Source organism: Schistocerca nitens, chromosome 11 (assembly GCF_023898315.1).
Source record: "Schistocerca nitens isolate TAMUIC-IGC-003100 chromosome 11, iqSchNite1.1, whole genome shotgun sequence".
Taxonomy (NCBI): domain Eukaryota; kingdom Metazoa; phylum Arthropoda; class Insecta; order Orthoptera; family Acrididae; genus Schistocerca; species Schistocerca nitens.
The window spans coordinates 194,774,129-194,795,074 of NC_064624.1; the positions used below are offsets into that span (position 1 = coordinate 194,774,129).

Sequence of the window (20,946 nt, forward strand, 5' to 3'; positions counted from 1 at the left end):
ATTGGAGGGTAAGGTCGTGGCCGTCAACCTGGGTGTGGATGAAGTCCCGGTAGGCATCCCAGTTGGCACGGGAGTAATCATGGACAAGTTTAGGAGGGACTTCAGGGCGGGGAGCGTTGCGGGCATGGCGACCATTAGAGATAGTGAGGAGAACAGGAGCATGGTCACTGCCAATGAGGTCATCTGCGGTGATGCGCCCAAGGAGGTTGGGAGAGGCAAGGACCACATCAGGAGTGGTGTTGGATTCGGGTCGGGTGTGCTGAGGCAGGGGATCCAGGTCGCCCTGGAGAGTGGTGAGAAACTGATGCCACCGCTGGAGGTCAGCAGGATCACGGCTGTGGATATTGAGGTCGGCGGCAATCACGTAGGTGGAGAAGGTGCGGTCAATGTGGGTCAGGAAATCGTATGGGATGGGGGTGCGAGGGCGGACATAAATGGTGGCACAGGTGATGGTAAGGGTGGGGAAGAAGAGGCTGAGGGTGAGATGCTCGGCAGGATTGTTAAGGAGAGGTTGGGGCCGGACAGGGAGGTGCTTGAGGTGGCCTATAGCAACTCCTCCACGCGCCAGAGGGTACGGATTATCGGTGCGGTGTAGGGTGTAAGGAGCCGTGGAGATGGAGATACGCGGTTGAAGGAAGGTTTCATTTAGGACGAAGGCATCCACGCGGTGCTGACGGAGGGTGTGGAGGAAGAGAAGTTTGTGGGTGGGCAGGGAGCGAATGTTGTGGTACAGGATACGGTACGGTTGTTGTACCATGGGAGGGGAGAGTTAGACGAGGGTGGTGAGGGGGTGAAGGTGAAGTGGGCCTGGTTGTGGGAGTATGTGGCATAGGTGGCAAGATGGATGATGGAACGGGCAGCGAGGGCGATTTGGGAAAGAGTGTGTGAGCGCTGGAAGGGGTGGATGTTTTGGAGCACAATGGTGGTGAAACGGATGATGTCCTCGGCAGTAGGGGGAGGGCGGAGCGAGTTATTGGGGTGGATGGGGTCATCAACAGGACGGACGGGGACGGTGAGCTCAGGGGTGACTGGTGGAGGTTTCGCATTACACTTCGAGGAGTAGGTAGGATGTGGGTCGTTGCAAGTGTTGCAGGAGGGAGGAGAGGTGAGGTTGGGGCAATTCCTGAGGAAGTGTGAGGCTTTGCAGTGGGGACTGGCGACAGACATGCACCCGTTTAAATGCTACCCTACCTGTCAACTCGTCCAAGTTCTGGTCAGCCTTCCGTCGCCTTACTGGAACTAAACCCTCCCCCTACTATCCTCTTCTCCATGATAATCACCCCTTCCCTGACTCCCTTAGTAAGGCCAATCACTTTGCCTCTTACCTCTCCGTTGTCTTTTCCATCCCCGATGATTCCCAGTTCGATTACTCCCTCTTCCCGGATGTCCGCGATCGAACTGATACCTCTGTCCCTCCCCTCGCTCCTGGTTTCCAGTACTTGGACAACATTGCACACACGGAACTCACTGCCCCTATCACTACACAGGATCTCATTACTACACTCCGCACAAAACGCAACACTGTTCCTGGTCACGATCGTGTTGCCTACAGTCACCTTCGTGAAGCTCCTGTCTCTTTCCTCTCCGTCCTGGCCAGTCTCTACAATGTAGTCCTGTCCACCGGTTACTACCCCGACCTGTGGAAAACTCCCGTATCCTCATGTTCCTTACACCCGGCAAACCGCCGTCCGATGTCTCCTCCTACCGTCCCATCAGCCTTCCCTCGGTCTTCAGCAAGGTCCTGGAATCTATCCTCACCTGCCGCATCCACCAGCATCTCCGCCAACACCGCCTCCTTCCCGTTACCCAGTGTGGCTTTCGGCTGTCCTTCTCTTCCGACGACCTTCTCGTTCACCTCACTCATCTCCTATCTGACCAGCTTAATTCCCGTCGCTCCACAATCTTCCTCTCCCTGGACCTCGAACGAGCTTATGACCGCGTATGGCATTCCGGTCTCCTCTTCAAGCTCCAAACCTTCGCCCTTCCCATTAACTACGTCCGTCTGATCGGCTCCTTTCTCTCCCGCCGTCCTTCCTATGTCACCGTCCATAACACTGATTCCTAAACCTTTTTCCCCTCCGCCGGTGTGCCCCAAGGCTCCATCCTCTCCCCGCTTCTGTACCTTTTGTATACGGCGGACATGCCGCTGCCGTCACCCCCCGTCCACCTACTCCACTTTGCCGATGACACTGCCCTTGCCCCCACCCTGCAGCACTCCCAACACCTTCTCCAATCCCATTTTGACCGGTTCACCGCTTGGTGCAACCAGTGGATGCTCAAGGTCAATCCCTCCAAAACCCAGGCGATCATTGTAGGCAAAACCACCCCTTCCTTCCGCCTCCTTGATTTCTATCTCACCATCTATGGCCGTCCTATCGCCCTCACTCCCACCCTTAAGTACCTTGGCGTCACACTCGACCGTCGCCTCTCCTGGACTCCCCATCTCCGGACAATCCAAGCCAAGGCATGCTCCCGACTCCGTCTCCTCAAGCTCCTTTCCGGCCGTACGTGGGGTCTGGACCCCTCCACCATCCTCCACTCTTATAAATCCCTCATCCACCCTATCCTTTGTTACGCCCATCCAGCCTGGATCTCCACCCCCCCTACCTTTTACAAATCGCTCCAAATCCTTGAACGCCATCCTCTCCGCCTCGCCTATCGCATCCATCTCCCCTCCCCCACACGGATCCTGTACGATCTCATCCCCTTCCCCCACCTCCTCCTTTTCCTTGAAAGGATACAGCTCCTGTACACCTCCAGCACACTCGATCCTCCTCATCCGCTTGTCTCCCCGATCCTCTCCCACCCCCGCCCGCTGCCGCGCCTGTATTCCCACATCCCACCCGGTCTCCATCTCTCCACCCTCCTTACCCTCTCTCAAGGTGGCTTCCGCCAGCTCCCCCTCCCTGATGATGACCTCCTCCCCTCCATCTACCCCTCCTATCAACTTTGATCCTCCCCTCCCCCACTTCCTGTGTCTTTCCTTTAGGCACCCTCCCTCCCTTCTCTTTCCTCTTCCTCTGTCCCCTCCCTCCGCCCCTCTTCCCCCGGGCTTCTCCTCCCCCTTCCTCCCTTCCCCCTATCACCCCTGCCCGCGGCATCTGCTCTCCCTTCTCCCTCTCCCATCCCCCTCCTCCTCTCTTGGCAGGTCCCCGGACTCGTACACGGTTAGTGAACATTCGCGCGCCGGAGATCAACGCCTCGTGTTCTGTGTGTGCCGTCGTTTTGTGCTTAAGTGGTTCAGTGTTATTCGTTTTGTGCACCTACATTCACGCGTGACAATTTTCGTCTATGTATGTGTCGAAGTGTCTGAACAAATTTTATCTTGGACTCTACGCCCGTGAACGGTTCCATGTATTTTAAGAAATGTTTGTCTCCGTTTATATGTCCACCGTATTTTTTTCTCTAAATGTCTTCATTTGTATCTTTTGTGTTTCTCTGAGGCCCAAGAGCGGCGTAGTATGCTGCTGCTGGTCTGCCTGTACACAGGTTTCAAAATAACAATAAGGAAAAAAAAAAAAAAGAAAACGCAAAATGTTGGTTAAGAGTTTCTTTATCCAGGTAATATTTGGAATTGCAAGGAGCAACAGTTCCGTGCTGATGAAGTAAATGCCAACAATGGGTTGTAGTAATATCTGTAATACATAATTCTGACCACGTATGATTAATCTTCTGCTTGCATAGTCGCATCCCCTCTCCGTTACGGCAGTAATTATGTCTGCTAGTCTGCTCTGGAGTCTGGCGCATTTGTGTATATCCCTGTCTTCTCCTGTAATTCCCAACAAGCATCTCCACAAGAACGGTATTTGAAGATCACCGGCATATCTCGTCGCTATAAGTCAAAACTGGTAATATTTGCAATATTCGCCTTTCGAACAAATCGGAAACTTAGTTTTGGAAAGCCTATATCGAGTTTAGAGTAAAGCAGGCCAGGTTACTTTTACTTTTCTGTTTATTTTTCTTCTCTGTACAACTTGCAACTTTATCCATTTGCTCCTTGCGTGATAGTTTAGCTTTTTGTATCGAGTTTCAAGCATACTTTGAAACTTTCTGTTTTAGGTTCTTACCTCGACTGCCCTCCACGTGCATGTGGATTAGATGTAAACACAATGCTGTCAGCCAAAGCAGGTTGCTTCACGTAAAAATACTTCCCGCGTTTCGTCTCCCCCTGTGGAACTCGCGGATTAAGACGAAAAGTGTTGGTTAAATGCCATGAATATATGCTTTCATACCAACTGGTTCGGGATTAGTCTTCCCTCGCTCCAGTATTGAAATCGCAAATTTTTCCCTGTCAGTTGTGCTCAGTTTTGGAAATCCAGGCAAGCAGAACACGGCAGGTGGTGTAATGGCGGAGATTCTAACCCAGCCAGCTGCACGTAGTGTAGAGGAGTAACGCGAGAGTGCAGTACCTGCCCGCATTGCAGAGTACCCGGAGTCGCGTAGTACGCACTGCCACCAACAGATGGCATGCGCGAGCTGCAAAGCGTACAGCTTTGTATAGGGAATGTACGGCCAACTTGCAAGTGGCACTGAACTCCTGGGGATATATTGACTTCTGCAGCATGATTAGCCGTGTATATTTAAGAAGTGCACTCTGCCGTCTAATGCACTGCTAAAACTGATCTGTGGCATGTTAGATATTTAGCGATAAATTTTAGCGAAATGAGTCGAAAAGCATTTGTTGTGGCGAGCATGAAACAGATTTTCCCTGCTATTCTTTATTAATAGCGAAACCAGATTTCGCAGTTCTTGTTGCGGTATCGAGTTTGAAAGCCTGTAGCGTAATTAGCGTTAATTTAGTCCTATCCAACAGTCAGCAGGAGACAAGGAAACCAATATCATTCCACAGGTGCAAGGAAAATGCTATCGTTAATTTTAAGCTCTATATCGACTTCTTGTTCCTGCTACTTGGTACTACGAAAATACGAACAATGTATCTTTTTCTTTAATACGAAGTGAAGCATTGGATTCAAATATATGTGCAAGGTTCCTTAGTAAATAGAACTGATAAACGTTCCTATACGATTACGCATGCCTTTTATTTTTGTCAGATCTATCCCGTAAAATGTTGCGTGCAAATTGTTCTATGACATTAGAAGAATGATTATGAAAAGAAAAGAAAAAAACTGTGTTCAAACAAAACTAGGCCTACGATCACAAGGAGCATGTAGGAAACAGTAACAATTGTACTAGCCTTAATACAATTCATTTTAGCAACCAGGTTGCAATTGTAATAATAGTCTCCTGGTAACAATGATTACTGAATAGTAGGTCATAGGTTCGATATTTGCACAGCACATAATTTTTTGTACATTATATTGTGTGGAACAAACTACAATTTATTATTATGAACATCCTAAATTTAAGTTTAAACCATACTGTACAGTCAATGAGGTCAAATTTTTTACCAGTCATGATGACTTTGTACGGCACCACTCACTATTTCTCATTTAGTATGCTAACAGTGGAAGCTTTATCTCTTTAAGATTTCTGTTTTGTAGTTAAATTACCATAGAACCAAACTGTTAGCTCTTCTGACTTTTTTGCTATTCGAATGGATTGGAAACTAAGTAACAGAAATGTAGAAAGACAAAAGGCCAGAAATGAATAAATTTAACTGAATGGTTAAGTCAGGTTCCTGCAACTTTTCCCATTGTGACTAAAATAAACCCCAAAACAAGAAAATGTATAAGGACTTATGCTGCAGTGGTCAGATATTGAGATTAAAATAACAGGCCTGGAGGTGCTCCTGATAGTAGGAGCATGAAATTAGCTGAATTAGCAGAAACGTGCTCACAATCACAGGAAACTTACAACCAATAACAGAACATGGTTCTGGGTTTGCTGATGGATTTGCTAACCAAATTTAAATTAATTTTTGAATATGGCTTTCAAATAAATGATTGACATTACACTGTATGATGGTAAACCATATGCTGGAAAAGTCACTGCAGCAGATATATAAGGCAAGTTTTTTAAATAAGTTGCATTTCTAGGACCAAGAAAGGAATAAAGAAATAGGTTTTGGCCAGAAAGCTAAAATGGAGTTTTGTACTGTAAAGACAGTGTATTAACAGAAAAGATAAATCTCACCCAATATCTGTAAACAGAAAGGGGATTGGTGCATTATAGCAGTGAACATCTACACCAAGTATCTGAAAATATTTGAGGGAATGTATTTACTATTAGTATTACTGAAAGTGTTGTTCAACTTGTAAGACAATATGTGCACTATTATTTGTAATGTGTGTTATTAAAAATATCCTAAAGAAATCTTATTTTTACATTTATGTCCACTTAACTTCAAAACTGTTAATAACAGGTGTACATAAATATCTTTGAATTTCAAACTAATCCTGCATTACTGACCTAGAACAATTTCTTTAAGTTTCTTATTAACCACTAACTTACTTTTGGGATTGCTAATAAGTTACTCAGAGTATTCCATGCAGGTAAAATAAGTGTTGTCTAAGACTAACCTAAACTTAGCCAGAATGGCAGTGTAACTTTATCAGTATAAATATTAAAATATTACAGCAGTGGGTTAACTTGTCTATATTTTTACTATCAGAAGCATTCGGTAACTTTAACTACAGCATGTACCACAGTTGACTGCATTTCCGCTCACATATTCGTGATTTCAACATAAATTGTCCGTGATTTCAACATAAATTGTCAGATTATGAAGAGAAATAAAAATAGCAGTTACAATACAAAATGTGCATGACATTTACATGAAATAACCTTCAAATTTCACCATGTTTTGAAACAAGTATTCTTCAAAAAGGGTGGCCTACCTGTGAACCATCACCAGATTTTGTACGTGCTATTTCATTCTGGGCTAGGAAAGAGTATGGAGTACAAGCTAATTTCTTCCTGGAAGTATTTATACTTTTTCCCTCTCTACAATATTACATAAAATGTAGATACACCATATGTATAAAAGCCTATTAAAACTCAGAGAAACAAATTAATGAAAGCAAATGAAGCACAAGGAAGAAACAAAGGTGATGGTAAAGCACAAATGTCAAATATGTACACAGTTTGAAGGATGAAGTTTTTATTTATCTATGTATCATTCTGAACCCTTGACAGGGACAGAGTCTGCTTGCAAAATGTAACAAATATTACATGAGATGATAATAATAACATTCCACACTCAGAAAGAAACATGGAACAAAAATTTTATAAAAATCTCTAAGTCAAACAAAAATGAGATTATTTGAAGAGAAAATGTTACCACAGATTTTGTACCTCGATATGTTAACGATAACCTAAAGAAGTTTCAATGTCAATTTTCCAAATTATTTAGTAAAAAGTGATTCTGGGAGTCGCAGATTCTGCAATAATTTTCTCATGGCCAAGCTTCTACTGCCCTGTGTCACTACAGCCTGGTATCTTTTATTTGCCTCATTTAGACGCATATGTACTCTTGTTGCCAACAAAGTGAATTATTTTCTTCTGTATAAAGTGGCTGGCTGGGAAAACTATTTTCTCCTCCACTGATGCAAACACAGAAGTGGCTATCTCAGAGATCAAAAATTCACTTGTGAGTAATTTCTTCTTGTTGCTTCTCAAATGAACCTTTGCCATTTGCAATACACTGAAAACCTCACTCGGTGGCTGAATAAGTGAGGTATCTGTAAAGGACTTCAGATGTAAAAGCATGTTCACAGACGTACAGGGATTTTCTTTAGATGCGATTAGGCTCTCCTCGCAAAATTCGCAAAGCGCATGGCGCTTCATAGCTTGCCTAACATTGTGACAACATAAATAGTAGAGAGACTGGTGCTCATCATCACACACCATGTTACAAGTGGCTTGTCAACTTCCTCAGCACACTTATACTCATCTTCACTTACAAATTACCCCACTAATTCTGCCAGGAATCTACTGCCTTAATTTTCATTATCAGAGGTAGAAGTAAAGAATTAAGAAAGAGTAATAACCATCAGTGCTGTTTTCAGTTCTGAAGGTGCTGATACTGGATTTTTGAAGAAGACCATTGAAAACAGATTTCCTAAAGCATCTTGTGCAAATCTACTTGTTAGCAGAAATTTAAAATTTTTCTCATTCACGAATGTGTCCTGCAGTTCCAAAATACCTACAGTTGACAAAACTACAAAGACTGAACTGGTTTCCAGGCACCCTTCAGGCCAATTTTCAAGTTTTCAAATAAACACAGTGTGTCCTCCAGATGACAGAGAGCCTCACTGTATGTTTGTTCATCAGAACGACTCAGAGCCATAACTGGAGCTCTACATGTCATGAGGCGAAACCACTTATGAACGTGCTTTAGAAACCGTGCTGTGGTTAAAGCATTTCTCTGCAGTTTCTCTGTCCTGACACCATACTCAATGGCTGCTGCAGTCTGGCTGTTAATTAGGGCAGTAGCCAAGCCAACTTTCATTTTATCATAAAGGTTTGGCATCAAACACCTCTCATGCAGTTGTGGTGCCAGTTTAAGACTTAAACCACTGTCTATCTCAAGCAACTGTTTTACACGATTTATATGTACCTCATTACAAGGTAGATATTGTTCCTCAACAACACTTTGTGAAAGGAAGACTTATTGCCCGGTGACTAAGTGGTTCCTCATATTTTCAAAATGTGTGGTGTATCTCTGAGGAAAATTAGCTTCCTGTTATCACAAGGATACTGGCAAAAATTGACTAATTTTGAAAACCTGCCAACAACAATTCCAAATTCTCACCATACAGCTCGATTTTGCCCTCCCGTATCTGACGCGATGCAGTGAACATTGATACCGAGTGCCTCAGATTCACTAAATGCTTATAGTGATGTTTTTGACATGAGAACTGGAAAATGATGGCCTGTGTAATGGTAACCTATTGTATGTTTCCACTTTCAGGTAATACCACCCAGTATAACAACTAATGCTCCAATCATATTCCAATGATGGAATGATACGACTCTCATCCATGAGGAGAGGAGCACATTTTTCATCTGGCAGCATGAGGTCAAACTTAACTTTCAGGAAAACTCATTAGCTCCCTCAGCACACCAGGTCTAAATTTTACATTCTGTAGCAAACATCTCGGGGTTCTGCCTGAAGGAAACGGAAATTTATTTTCTACCATGTACTACCACAAGCTAGTCTAATTCTCAGCCCTTTCCACTGACCATTTGCTACCTTTAGATGTCCCCTTTGTTAATACTGCAAACCGATCTTCACCAAATAAACCATGCAGGCTGGCAAGAAAGTTGTCTTATTCTAAACTCACTCATGTCTCCCCCCTTTCTGAAAGAAGTTGGGTTTTCTCTTCAAAGCTAAAATTTCAGCCCGAAGCTGTTGTACTAGGTTCTTCAGAGTGGTGACTTCATCTCCTGTTGCGTCCAGATTCTCTGGAGGACTGATGTCACTGGTCACATTTGAAGGCTCTCCAACCTCTGGAACACAAATTTGCAATATTACAATCTTCAAAAATGAAAAAGTATTTAATACTATAATATGCTTTCAAGCAGCCAGAAATTGTTTCTCAGTAGGATGTGGTATGTGATTTAAAGATTCATAAGATGCCAAAATCTTAGTTTCAAGGGACAGAGGCAAATCTGTGACAATATGAGTGGTAAAATTCCAGGTGGGCTCTTTTTGTTGTTGTTGTTGTTGTGGTCTTCAGTCCTGAGACTGGTTTGATGCAGCTCTCCATGCTACTCTATCCTGTGCAAGCTTCTTCATCTCCCAGTACCTACTGCAACCTAGATCCTTCTGAATCTGTTTAGTGTATTCATTCTTGGTCTCCCTCTACGATTTTTACTCTCCACGCTGCCCTCCAATACGAAATTGGTGGTCCCTTAGATTAGATTAGATTAATACTAGTTCCATGGATCACGAACACGATATTTCGTAATGATGTGGAACGAGTCAAATTTTCTAATACATGACATAATTAAGTTAATTTAACAACATAATTAAGTTAATATAACAACTTTTTTGTTTGGTTTCTTTTTCTTTTTTTTTTCTTAATTTATATCTAAAAATTCTTCTATGGAGTAGAAGGAGTTGTCATTCAGAAATTCTTTTAATTTCTTCTTAAATACTTGTTGGTTATCTGTCAGACTTTTGATACTATTTGGTAAGTGACCAAAGACTTTAGTGGCAGTATAATTCACCCCTTTCTGAGCCAAAGTTAGATTTAATCTTGAATAGTGAAGATCATCCTTTCTCCTAGTATTGTAGTTATGCACACTGCTATTACTTTTGAATTGGGTTTGGTTGTTAATAACAAATTTCATAAGAGAGTATATATACACTGAGAAGCTACTGTGAATATCCCTAGATCCTTAAATAAATGTCTGCAGGATGATCTTGGGTGGACTCCAGCTATTATTCTGATAACACGCTTTTGTGCAATAAATACTTTATTCCTCAGTGATGAATTACCCCAAAATATGATGCCATATGCAAGCAATGACTGAAAATAGGCATATTAAGCTAATTTACTCAGATGTTTATCACAAAAATTTGCAATTACCCTTATTGCATAAGTAGCTGAACTCAAACGTTTCAGCAGATCATCAATGTGTTTCTTCCAATTTAATCTCTCATCAATGGACACACCTAAAATTTTTGAATATTCTACCTTAGCTATATGCTTCTGATTAAGGTCTATATTTATTAATGGTGTCATACCATTTACTGTACAGAACTGTATGTACTGTGTCTTATCAAAATTTAGTGAGTCTGTTTACAAGGAACCACTTAGTAATTCTCTGAAAGACATTATTGACAATTTCATCAGTTAATTCTTGTTTGTCAGGTGTGATTACTATATTTGTATCATCAGCAAAGAGAACTAACTTTGCCTGTTCATGAATATAGAATGGCAAGTCATTAATATATATTAAGAACTACAAAGGACCCAAGACCGACCCTTGTGGATCCCCATTCTTGATAGTTCCCCAGTTTGAGGAATGTGCTGATCTTTGCATATTATGAAAACTGCTTATTTCAACTTTCTGCACTCTTCTGGTTAGGTACGAATTAAACCATTTGTGCACTGTTCCACTCATGCCACAATACTTGAGCTTGTCTAGCAGAATTTCATGATTTACACAATCAAAAGCCTTTGAGAGATCACAAAAAATCACAATGGGTGGTGTTCGGTTATTCAGTAATTCAAAATTTGATTGATGAAAGCATATATGGCATTTTCTGTTGAAAAACCTTTCTGGAAACCAAACTGACATTTTGTTAGTACTTCATTTTTACAGATATGTGAAGCTACTCTTGAATACCTTACTTTCTCAAAAATTTTGGATAAAGCTGTTAGAAGGGAGATTGGGCAGTAATTGTTGACATCAGATCTATCCCCTTTTTATGCAAAGGTATAACAATAGCACATTTCAGTCTATCAGCAAAAATGCCCTGTTCCAGACAGCTATTACACAGGTGGATGAGAATCTTACTTATCTGTTGAGAACAAGCTTTTAGTATTTTGCTGGAAATGCCATCAATTCCATGTGGGTTTTTGCTTTTAAGCAAGTTTATTATTTTCCTAATTTCAGAGGGAGAAGTGGGTGAGATTTCAATTGTATCAAATTGCATAGGTATGACCTCTTCCATTAACAGCCTAGCATCTTCTAATAAAGATGCCTCAGAACATGTCCTACCAACTGATCCCTTGTTCTAGTCAAGTTGTGCCACAAACTTCTCTTCTCCCCAATCCTATTCAATACCTCCTCATTAGTAATGTGATCTACCCATCCAATCTTCAGCATTCTTCTGTAGCACCACATTTTGGAAGTGTCAATTCTCTTCTTGTCTAAACTATTTATTGTCCATGTTTCACTTCCATACATGGCTACACTCCATACAAATACTTTCAGAAATGACTTTCTGACACTTAAATCTATACTCGATGTTAACAAATTTCTCTTCTTCAGAAATGCTTTCCTTGCCATTCCCAGTCTACATTTTATATCCTCTCTACTTCGAACAACATGAGTTATTTTGCTCCCCAAACAGCAAAACTCCTTTACTACTTTAAGTGTCTCATTTGCTAATCTAATACCCTCAGCATCACCCTACTTAATTCAACTACATTCCATTATCCTTGTTTTGCTTTTGTTGATGTTCATCTTATATCCTCCTTTCAAGACACTATCCATTCCATTCAACTGCTCTTCCAAGTCCTTTGCTGTCTCTGCCAGAATTACAATGTCATCGGCGAACCTCAAAGTTTTTATTTCTTCTCCATGTCATTACTTTTCCATTTCATAGTATTAAGAGCCCAAAATATTCCGGAGGTGGGCTCTTAATATTATGAAATGGAAAAGTAATGCCATATACTAAAGTGATATTGTAGGTGACCAATTATATTTAATTCCCAATAAACACTACCACAGTGTTTACAAAAATCCTTAGCTCTTTGCTAAGGCACCAATGAAATCCGACAGCACTGTAATTTAACAGACCTTCACTATACAACAGTTCGATAATAACAGATCATGTGAGGCCTGAATACTTAAAATTACAAGAGCTGTGAGGCCAGTCATACTTCCTGATGTGGGTTGTAGCGTGGAATACAGTTAAGTGCAAGTAAATATTATTTACACTAAAAGATTAAATAATGACCAAACTCAACCACAACATTAGACATCTTAGCACCTGTTGTGCCACGTATTGCCAACAAATGTAAAGCTCTGTATACAGAGTAAAAAAAAAAAAAAAAAAAAAAAAAAAAAAAAAAAAAAAAAAAAAAAGAAACAGTACAGAAAAGCCACAGGCTAAAACGTAGGAGAAATATTTATTTCATCAGATACCAATAGAAGTGGACTGTGTATGTAAGAGATGTGGTCGTGCTCGCTAAATTAATTTGTGACAAAGTATTTTGTTCCCTCCACCAACAGACCCTGGACGTGCCAGTTTGAAAAATATACAGCTGTTGTAAATGAAATGTTTGAGTCTGTTTCTGTACACTACTGAGAGTTTAAATGAGAGTATTAAATATAACTTCAAAAGAAGAAACTCTATTATATTATTTTGAGCTTTTCCTCATTACAGAGGCTTATCTCGAACATAATAATTTACTTGGAAATTACAATACAAACAATCAATGTTCTTAAACTATATTCTCAAAATATTCCTCCAGGTGTTTCGATCTTGTGTGTCTTCTTCATCTGCACCCATTCTCCTCATTGTGTGCTGTACATTTTGGAGCCAGGTGGTCACAGGTCGTCGTCTTCTCCTTCTCCCCTCCGGTTCCCACTCCAGTATCAATTTTGGTATTCTGGTTTTCTCCATACGTCCTACATGACCATACCACTGTAATTTCTTCCTATCCATTACGTCATATATTCTTTCTTTTATTTCCATTCTCCTTATTACTTCAGTGTTCCTTATCTTTTCTTTCCTGGAGATTCTTGCCGATCTTCTCCAAAAGTCCATCTCTAGAGCTTGTAATTTTTTAATGTGCTTCATGTTAATTGTCCAGGTCTCCGTTCCATACAGAACCACACTCTCCAATATGGATTTGTATATTAATTTTTTAGTTCTGCTCATTACATTCCTGCTCCGTAAGACTGAGTTAAGCATCCCAATGATCCTCCGTCTGCTACTAATTCTTTTATTGATTTCTGACTGATTTTCCCTCCATTTCTAAAATGGATCCCAAATAACAGAAAGTGTTTATCTTTTTGATTTTCTTTCCTTCAATGTATAGCTCATCTGAATCATTAGTCAAGTATTCTGTTTTTTGGTAATTAATCTTCAAACCACAAGTTTTGTATGCTACTGTTAGTTGATTGCACATATAGTTAGCATCCTCCCCATCTTGTGCTACGACTACTTGATCATCAGCAAATAATAAATGATGTAGATAAACTCCATTTCTTATTTCTAAAGAAGGAACTCTAAGCTATGTATTTACAACAACTATTAAAAAGTAAATGCTTATTGTATTCAATTGACAAAGTATTTACTACGACAACTTCTACGATACAAGTAGGCCCACTGTTTGCATGCATAATGCTGTGAAGGGGAATTCTGTGTGTCCTACTGATCAAAACAACAAATGTGAACTGTTAGCAGTTACACAAGATATTCACAGTACTGCAATTCAGCAGCGTGTGACAGCATGACATATAGAAAAAGCTATTGAAGTAGTGAATGTTATTTTCCAGTTACCAGTATCCACAGTTCGTTTCTCTATTGGGCCAACAGGTCTCTCTCAGAAGGAGCTTTCGTCCCACTGGTGGCTTATGATGACAAAAAATGGTTGTCACAGCATTTGGTTTAAGTTTTACCACTCCACTAGCTCTGTTGGTTTCAAACTGGTCTGGAGTGAAGTGATTCTGGTAAACAGAAAACAGTACTATCAGCCAGTTTAATTACCAACTTCATTATTTAAGCGATATAAAAATTTCAAAACTGTACATTATAACTATATTTTATAATATAAAATATATGAATCTGCAATATCAATAGAACACAGCACTCATTACTAAAACTACATGCAGTGCAAGGTGGTCAGAGGCCTATGAATTAGGTACAGTAGTTATACACAAACACTGCCGTTCTTATCTATCTCTCAGCTTCTACCTGCAAAATAATCGAAAAAAAAATTATTTTACATGAGATAACTAACATCTTTTAGGTAATGTATCTTTGTTCAAGTTTAATTTTCCTGTGATTTAGGTTTCCTGTGTAACAACATATATTGTATCTAAAAACAAAGATGATGTGACTTACCAAACAAAAGCGCTGGCACGTCACACGTCAAAACACACACACACACACACACACACACACACACACACACACACACACACACACACACACACACACACACACACACACACAATGATGATGAAATGTTCAGGACAATACAAACACCCAGTCATCTCGAGACAGGTGAAAATCCCTGACCCCGCCGGGAATCGAACCCGGGACCTCACACTCGGGAAGCGAGAACGCGAGCTGTGGATAGGGGGAGGGAACAAGGTCAGGTTACAGTCGGAAGGAAGGGTAGATGTCAGGGCGAATTTCAACATCCAAAAGGGGGCGGTGCTGGAAATTGCCTTGGTGAAGGAGATGGAGGGTGTGGAGGTGCAGAGAGAGAGAGGTTTTTTTTGTGGTTTTAGGGCGCACAACTACAGTGGTCATTAGCGCCCAAGCTAAGTTATGAATGCACTGTGAGGCACAGCAATTAAAATGGACAACACTATAAAAGGCAAGGGATGAAAAGAAAACAGCACGATCAAATGTCCTCAGACGGGTTTGTCAAGTGGATAAAACGAAGAACGTGAGCACCTGCTCCTGGGTCATCCGCTAAAATTTCACCCAGAGTACGTGGCAGGCCGAGATCAATGCACAGTGTATTAAAATTCGGACAGGACGTTAAAATGTGGCGCACCGTCAGCAATTGCCCACACGGACAGAACAGCACTGACACAGCCGTCAGCAGATGGCGGTGGCGGAACCGGCAGTGTCCAATCTGTAACCGGGCCAAAACGACCTCCTCCCACCGAGAAGGGTGTGAAGAGGTCGTCTGAGCCGTGGGGAGAGGTTTCGAGGCCCGAAGCTTGTTTCAAGTAAGTGGAGACTAATCGGCATGCCACAGTGATAAAATGTGCTGACAAATGACCCTGCTACAATCGGATGAAGGCACACGAGAAGTTGTTCGAGGCTGGAGGACCGCAGCCTCGGCCGCAGCAACTGCAGCTTCGTTCCCAGGGATACCGGCATGGCCAGGAACCCACATAAAGGTAACCGGAGAACCGTCGTCTGCCAGCTGCCAAAGAGAGCGTCGGATCCGGCGCATGAAAGGGTGAATTGGATACAGATCACTGAGGCTCTGGATGGCACTCAGGGAATCGGAGCAGATGACATAAGCAGAATGTCAGTGGCCGTGGATGTAAAGAACAGCCTGGTAGAGGGCAAATAGCTCAGCTGTGAAGGCCGAACAATGGTCATGGAGCCGGTATTTGAAACTGTGTGTCCCGACAATAAAAGAACACTCGACACCGTCATTGGTCTTAGAGCCATTTGTATAAATGAAGATCGTATTAATGAACTTCGGACGAAGTTCGACAAACTGCGAGCGGTATTCCGAAGCTGGGGTAACCTCCTTTGGGAGCGAGCCGAGGTCGAGGTGAACGCGAACCTGAGCATGGAGCCAAGGTGACGTTTGGCTCTCACCCACTCTAAAGGTTGCAGGGAGTGGAAAATCAAGTTGTTGAAGGAGGCGACGAAAGCGAACTCCAGGGGGTAGCAGGGCAGATACATACAACCCATATTGACGGTCAAGAGAGTCGTCAAAAAAGGAACGATAAGACGGGTGGTCGGGCATTGACAGTAGCCAACAGACCTACGACAAAGCAGTATAATGCGCCGGTAGCATGAAGACTCTCGACAGGACTAGTATAGAACGCTCCGATCGCAAGACGTAACCCCCGATGTTGTATAGAGTTGAGGCGGCGTAAGATGGACGGACATGCAGAGGACTACACAGAGCTCCCATAATCCAGCTTTGAGCAGACGATCGACCAATATAGGTGAAGTAGGACGGTTCGATCCGCTCCCCACGACGTAGCACTGAGAATACGGAGGACATTTAGGGAATGGGTACACCGGGCACACATGTGGAGACCAGCTAAGTTTCCTGTCAAATGTAAGACCTAAAAATTTTGTTGTCTCCATGAATGGAGCACAACAGGACCGAGATGTAAGGACGGTGGGAGAAACTCTTTGTAGTGCCAGAAGTTAATACAGACCGTCTTCTTGGCAGAAAAACAGAAGCCGCTGGCGACACTCCAGCAGTAAAGACAGTCAAGACAACGCTGAAGACAGCGCTCCAGGAAACATGTACGCTGCGCACTGCAGTAGATGGTATAATCGTCCACGAAAAGGGAGCCTGATACATCAGCTGGGAGGTAATCCATTATTGGCTTGATCGCTATGGCGAAGAGAGCGACGCTCAAAATGGAGCCCTGTGGGACCCCATTCTCCTGGCGAAAGGTGTCTGACAGGACAGAACCCACACATACCGTGAACTGTCGATCCATTAAAAAGGCACAAATAAAAAGAGGGAGGCGACCGTGAAATGGCACAGGTTGCAGGTGTTGGTTTGTTGTTGCTGGAGTAGGTGGGAATGCTGGGAAGCTGCTTCTGGACCCAGATGTAGTGATGGTGATGTGGAAATGGAGCAACAGTGAGGGTGAAGGCACAGCTGACTGGTGCAAGTGTCACAGCTGGCATGGTTGGCAGTGTTGGCGGCACTGGCAATGGAGCTGTAGTCCATGCTGGACAGATGTCATCTGCAAATGAGCAGACGGTTACATGTGGGAAGGCAGAGAGATAGAGATAGAGCGAACATGCGCATGTGCAATTGCATTCGTGGGAAGACGGATGGAGTCATCTGAGTAGTACGATAGGAGAGAAGATCAGTTCATGGCCGAAACATGTTTTGGAATAAATAACAATAACAAATTTCACTTTATCTCAATTGAGTTCCATGGTAGTATTGCAATGGCCTTGTTCACAGCACTACCGTATGTTACAAAGGTACTTCTCACTGTCTTTCCTTCTTTTGAGTTCAACTCAAAGTCTGTACCATCGTATCTTATAGGACCACTGTTTATCACAATATATATAAATGACCTAGTAGATAATGTCGGAAGTTCCGTGCGGCTTTTCGCGGATGATGCTGTAGTATACAGAGAAGCTGCAGCATTAGAAAATTGCAGCGAAATGCAGGAAGATCTGCAGCGGTTAGGCACTTGGTGCAGAGAGTGGCAACTGACCCTCAACATAGACAAATGTAATGTACAGCGAACACATAGAAAGAAGGATCCTTTATTGTATGATTATATGATAGCGGAACAAACACTGGTAGCAGTTACTTCTGTAAAATATCTGGGAGTATGCGTGTGGAACGATTTGAAGTGGAATGATCATATAAAATTAATTGTTGGTAAGGCGGGTACCAGGTTGGGATTCATTGGGAGAGTCCTTAGAAAATGTAGTCCATCAACAAAGGAGGTGGCTTACAAAACACTCGTTCGACCTATACTTGAGTATTGCTCATCAGTGTGGGATCCGTACCAGGTCGGGTTGACAGAGGAGATAGAGAAGATCCAAAGAAGAGCGGCGAATTTTATCACAGGGTTATTTGGTAAGCGTGATAGCGTTACGGGGATGTTCAGCAAACTCGAGTGGCACTGCAAGAGAGGCGCTCTGCACCGTGGTGTAGCTCGCTGTCCAGGTTTCAAGAGGGTGCGTTTCTGGATGAGGTATCTAATACATTGCTTCCCCCTACTTATACCTCCTGAGGAGATCACGAATGTAAAATCAGAGAGATTCGAGTGCGCACGGATTCTTTCCGGCAGTCATTCTTCCCGCGAACCGTACACGACTGGAACAGAGAAGGGAGGTAATGACAGTGGCACGTAAAGTGCCCTCCGCCACACACGTTGCGTGGCTTGCGGAGTATAAATGTAGATGTAGATTACTCATAAGTCTGGTTTCTGTCACTGGAAACCATTCATAGTGAAATCAAACTAGCCTATACTATTTGACACGAAAAAAGAAAACAGTTTATAGATATTGTAGCTTCGTTTGTATGAAGCATTACACATTCACCCACCATGTCCCCCCCCCCCCATGAACCATGGACCTTGCCATTGGTGGGGAGGCTTGCGTGCCTCAGCGATACAGATGGCCGTACTGTAGGTGCAACCACAATGGAGGGGCATCTGTTGAGAGCCCAGACAAATGTGTAGTTCCTGAAGAGGGGCAGCAGCCTTTTCAGTAGTTGCAGGGGCAACAGTCTGGATGATTGGCTGATCTGGCCTTGTAACAATAACCAAAACGGCCTTGCTGTGCTGGTACTGCGAACGGCTGAAAGCAAGGAGAAACTACAGCCATAATTTTTCCCGAGGGCATGCAGCTTTACTGTATGGCGTGGAGAGCTGCATCAAACCAGTCTCAGGACTGAAGACCACAACAACAACAAAAACACCATGTTCTAGTAAGAGTGAGAGGAAAACTATGATCTGTGATGTAAAACGCAAAACTTTAAAACTAGAGTTTAGAAGTGCAAACTTTTTCTTGCACTGGTGTCAAATGTTGCATGCCCCGTGCTCATGAAAATGATACACCAACTTTGTATATTATTTATTAACTGAGTAGAACCTCCCAGTCAAGAGGACAATAACAATATAGATTTTGTTATTTTTAATTTTTTCCTTTTTTATATAAAGCTACGACAACTCTAGGTTTTGAACTGTAACCTCCAAATTTCCTGCAAACAGTTGGCATTCTTAATGATGTGTTTGTGATTCAGATATATTAGCATGTGATATCTGTAGTTATAGGTACAATGATCAATATATGGTGAATATAAATAGCAATTTCGAAAGATTTCATGTATCATCATCTATTTCATTGTATACGTGATTGATGAGTTGTCACGTGTGATGTGAAGTGTGGAGACACAGAAAGACCAAGTTTACAATTTGTAGCTACAAATATTTATAACAATATAAACATTTCAGTGAATCATTTATAAGTTACAGTCATATTAAACAAAATTTCTTCCCACACAGTTAAAGAAACAAATTTGTGCCTCTGCTGATATATTTGTACAGATAAGTAAGGTCTTTCTTTATACTAGCTGTAAGCATCCTATGGTTGAGCAGATGCAGTTTTGAGCAGCATGAGAAGAATCTAACTTAAATAATAGTGAAACAAGCATTGTGTGTGTGTTGCTAATTAACATGTCATTCAGTTCTGTAGGCACTTCATATAAACGTCATTTCTTCTGAATTGTTTCAAGTTAAGTGAGCATAAAAGATATATCCTATCTCTTACATGGAGAACTTTTGTGTGTATTTTTTCTGGACTACTGGACTTAAAGACTACAGCCTAATTATATAGAAGAGTAAAAATGTGTTAGGGAGCAGACTGGCGGGGTGGACGTAATTATGGCTGTAATGCGAATGTATTGCAAGTGGACAGGACAGGTAGCCAAGTGAATTAATGGTTGGTTGAACAAGGAAGGTTTCCTCGCATTCAAAGACACACGGTGAAAATATGGACATGAGGACTTCCTGTGGGATTTCAATTGAGAAACAAATACCTCTTCACTGGTTGTCCAATCTACACATCTAATTCAGTGCCCTTCTGTAGCACCACATTTACACAACTACTGTTTTCATCCTATGTATGCTATTTGCATATTAATGAAACATGAAAATTACGAAATTCATGGTAAATATGAAGTGGAAGATAAAGGCAGTGTGTATGTGTATGAGAGAGAGAGAGGGGGAGAGAGAGAGGGGGGAGAGAGAGAGAGAGAGAGAGAGAGAGAGAGAGAGAGAGAGAGAGAGAGAGAGAGAGAGAGAGAGACCGAGCTTGTGCAAGTGTATCGCAAATCTAATGGTGTAGGGTGCTGTTAAAACTAGAGATGACAGACACTGTTGTATATGTTGGCAATAACTGGTCTTTAAAATTGCTACACCAAGAAGAAATGCAGATGATAAACAGGTATTCATTGGACAAATATATTATACTAGAACTGACATGTGATTACATTTTCACACAATTTGGGAGCATAGATCCTGAGAAATCAGTACCCAGAACAACCACCTCTGGCCGTAATAACGGTCTCGATACGCCTGAGCATTGAGTCAAACAGAGCTTGGATGGCGTGTACAGGTACAGCTGCCCATGCAGTTTCAACACAATACCACAGTTCATCGAGAGTAGTGACTGGCGTATTGTGACGTGCCAGTTGCTTGGCCACCATTGACCAGACATTTTCAGTTGATGAGAGATCTGGTGAATGTGCTGGCCACGGCAGTCGAACATTTTCTGTATCCAGGAAGACCCATACAGGACCAGCAACATGCGGTCATGCATTATCCTCCTGAAATTTGGGGTTTTGCAGGGATCGAATGAAGGATAGAGCCACGGGTCTTAAC

At 42.3% G+C, this 20,946-nt stretch overlaps 1 long non-coding RNA gene across 1 annotated transcript in view; it reads right to left on the reverse strand.

Moving 5' to 3' along the window:
* LOC126213601 (uncharacterized) overlaps positions 1–8,849 on the reverse strand; it is a 100,206-nt gene extending 91,357 nt beyond the window's left edge. The window contains exon 1 of the long non-coding RNA XR_007541271.1: positions 8,687–8,849. This is a non-coding gene — a long non-coding RNA (uncharacterized LOC126213601). The remainder of the gene's footprint in view (positions 1–8,686) is intronic.
* Between the last annotated feature and the right edge of the window lie 12,097 nt (positions 8,850–20,946).